The sequence below is a fragment of the Sinocyclocheilus anshuiensis genome, unplaced genomic scaffold, assembly GCF_001515605.1.
Source record: "Sinocyclocheilus anshuiensis isolate Anshui unplaced genomic scaffold, SAMN03320099.WGS_v1.1 scaffold1609, whole genome shotgun sequence".
NCBI lineage: Eukaryota > Metazoa > Chordata > Actinopteri > Cypriniformes > Cyprinidae > Sinocyclocheilus > Sinocyclocheilus anshuiensis.
In genome coordinates this window covers 400,497-404,130 of record NW_015540958.1, presented here as the reverse complement: position 1 = coordinate 404,130, position 3,634 = coordinate 400,497, and the positions used below count along the sequence as shown (strand labels likewise).

The 3,634-nt window shown below is 38.7% G+C and overlaps 1 long non-coding RNA gene across 1 annotated transcript in view; it reads left to right on the top strand.

The window, feature by feature from the left end:
* Positions 1-1,356, top strand: part of LOC107690007 (uncharacterized) — a 3,606-nt gene extending 2,250 nt beyond the window's left edge. The window contains exons 2-3 of the long non-coding RNA XR_001634389.1: positions 364-754; positions 926-1,356. This is a non-coding gene — a long non-coding RNA (uncharacterized LOC107690007). The remainder of the gene's footprint in view (positions 1-363; positions 755-925) is intronic.
* Positions 1,357-3,634: the final 2,278 nt, after the last annotated feature.

Genomic DNA, 3,634 nt, shown 5'->3' with positions numbered 1-3,634 from the left:
TGTGTGTGTGTGTGTGTGTGTGTGTGTGTGTGTGTGTGTGTGTCCGTGTCCGTCCGTGTGTGTGTGTGTGTCTTGTCTGTCTGTCTGTCTGTCTGTCTATCTTTACAGAGAGGTAAAACTGTCTTCCTGTTTAGACCAGCATATCCTGTTCAAAAACCCAGGCTGCTATACCTGTTTTGTGCGTTGTGTTCTAGATCAGGGAATGTTATGCTTTTAATCTTCCACCTACACCTTTATATGCAATCAATTTTATTATTATGAGAGGGCATTTCTCTGATGTGGAACTGTACACTGTAGCATAATAAGAGCAGTGCTCATGTGTTTCTGTGCCTAATGGCCTGTGAATTTTCTGCCCCACTGCAGCTAGGAGAAAAGCAGCCTAATTTCCAGGGAAAAGCAAAGCCGAATTCTGTTCCCTGATTGGACGCACCGCTGGTTTTTCATATGAGAGTCACGCGTAAACATACTCGCACGCATATACAGAAAGCATACAGTATGCCCATGCAACTTCAACTCTCTCCCTCTCTTAGAAACCAGTCTCAGATGAAGAACTTTTGACATTGCCGAGTGCTACTGCTTAACGTGGAGTTCAGAGGCGGGTTTGCACAACAAACAGATGTTCTTTGATGTCAGCTGCAGTGAGGGGGAGGCAAAAAATGGGAACGCTAAAAAGAAGTAGGAGGAAGGTGTCAGAACTCTAATCACCATGCAGCGCTCAGAAAGAAATCTATTGTATCTCTTAGCACAAACACTGGTTTGTATTCACCATAACCTTGCCCATTATACAATGTAAAATTCACTTGATTTGTTATATCATTAAGAATTGATTCAAATTGTTTTGAACTGTGTATTGCCTTGGCATTTCTTTTAGGATTACAAAGCTGACAGTGACCTGTTACGCTGACCTTATCTTCTCTTTAAATAGACTTTGAGTCACAGTTACAACGCCGGCTCGCTGATCCAGAGAAGCTAAATTACACAGGCTGTCAACCAAACCAACGTAGAGCTCCGTTCGGGCTTGTAATAAATTATGTAAAAGAGCCTAACAGCAAGAAAATGGCCGTGCCATTTACTGTCACTTCAGACAATTTGTATTATGACATTTCACGAACGCTTGGCCAATTACACTGCATAGATCTATTGCATAAACTAAATAATAGTTTCTCCACTCCAGCTATGTGATTTAGTTATTCATTAAACCACCCACATCACAAGTGCAAAATACAGCTCAGGACATGTACTCCATGAACAGCTCATTTAGGTTAGTGTGTGTGTGTGTCAGCACTGTGTATACGTTTTACACCCGCATGCCTACAAAACCAGTAGTATTTTCCAAAACAACTACGTTTACATGTCACAATTTATTTCCACTGCAGTCAGCCTAGTAGATGCTATTGATGGTGTAAAAGAGTACTGGTGTTTGTTAAAAGCAAAAACTGCTATCATATTACAACAAATATATCTACTGTCTATATGATATCTACATTTTTTTCCGTTTGAAACAAATACATGTTTATCTGTTGACCGCATGATTCATTTGAAATACTATTTAAATACTACTTTAAAATGAATCACTAAGAATTTGTATTAATACTAATATATTTAAAATACATTTCCACAATTTTAATTCAGAAACACAGGTTATCGGCCACCTCTCTGAATCTTTTGAGATGCTATCCTAGACCTTTTACACTACTACAAATATAGTATGAAAAATGTATTATCACACCTTTCAGTTTAGCCTAAGATCATAACGGTATAGATTTTGTTTGGATAAAAGATGCACGCTGTGTAATGTCTCTCTAGTTCAGGCTCATTTCCAATACTTTTCCATTGTCTCAACAGTTTCAACTGCAATATTGGTTACAGTTTAATCAGACCTCCATTCGCTGACCGACATTTTAGCTTTAACTAGTCAGCTGCCTTTGTGATGGAGGAGCTGTCATAAGGTGCAATAAAAACACTCACACACGCATAACTATCTGACATGAGGGTGTGACGTGTCAAGACATGTAGGCATTACCATTGTCTAGGCTGAAGTACTGTATGGTAGCTTATCTTGACGAATCTCCATCAGTAACTGAACAGTTCACCCATAAATGAAAAACCATTTACTCGTGTTACTCCAATCGATATGACTTTTTTCTGTTTAGAATGTTTGCACTGCTGCTTTCTGTACAATTAACGTGAAAGTTGACAGACACTAAATGGCTTCAAGTTTTGCTATGTTTATCACATAATTCCATCCTAAGACTACTTATGGTGTTTTTCATCCTTTTTGAAGATTTGCTGCTCATGGTCCACTGTATAGATTCATCTTTTTGTGTTCTATGGAGGAAAAAAGTCAGACAGGACTTGGAACAATATCATAGTTGGACAATCTTTTGATAATCAGTAACATACTGACAGTCCTTCTGAAATTGCATGAGTTTGTACTGTTTTACAGGTGACAGGTGAGTTTTTATTTTAATTTTATTTCTTTATTTTTAAAGTTTCAGGAACAATCTGGAATTCTTACAGTGTTTTCTGTCCTGGAAGAACATCTCGATTTATTTCCAAGTGCTTCCTGAAGAAGAGGAGATGCAACAGAAACGTGTCCTTGTTGGCACGTCTTATGACTTCAATCTGGCATGTGGCTTTGTCTTTACTGCAGTTGCAGTTGCTCGCACTGTCTGCACTGTCATTTGAAGTTGAGAAAGAGCTGTAAGATGTGGAAATGGCCCATGAAGATCAAACAACTACCCCTTTCCTCTGTGTTACAAGAAAAGAGGAAGAAATGACATGCTGAGACATCAGTCCAGTCAAAAAAAAACTTGGAGGTGTCAAGAGAGCAACTCGATTTGTGGATGGAATTGGAAGTTAGAGTGTGAAGGGGGCAGAGAAGGGGAAAAAAGGAAGGGTGTGAGGTAAAAAAGAGACAGTTGACTCAAATCAAATGGCAATGGAGGCCAAGCCCTGTCATATGGCTCGAGGATTTCTGGACCTGCTGTGCTTAGAGAGGAAAGCACATTATCTTCTTCTGCATTCCATCCACACATGTCTCAAATCAGCACACTGGACACCGGCTCATAGTTTAAGCCAGATAATATATTTGCCAGTTTTGTATTTTCTGAAGTTAGAAGATGAAGGTAAACTCGTGGAGAAGCATAAATGGCTTGTGAAAAGTAAAACTATAACCTATATCCACTGACTGAGCTCTTGTGTCCAATCTGGCCCCGTTACATGAATTTTCTACCAAAAAGAAGGGTGTTCTGGGCTTGAAAATTTGGTTTAAAAGTGAAGTGCGTCTTTTTTTCTTTCAAAATACCTGAAGCAGCAGACTGCGATGTGTATTTGTTTTATGGACACTCTGCTCCTGTTTGTTGTGCTGCAGATGTACTCCAGCCACTTCATTTTACCTGTCTATCAGAAATGAAATTATTTTATTCACAAATATCATATGTGAGCCGATTGCTATGAATTTAAATAACTTCAGACCATTGCATCAAAGCTAGCTTGTGATGCCAAAAACGTTGCTGAACTACATTATTCAAAATAAGGAACATCATGGTCCTCTTGGTGGGAAGAGGTTGTTCTGAATATCACAATGTTTTTTTATAAAAAGAAGAAAAAATTGTTCTTTTAAGAACTGTTC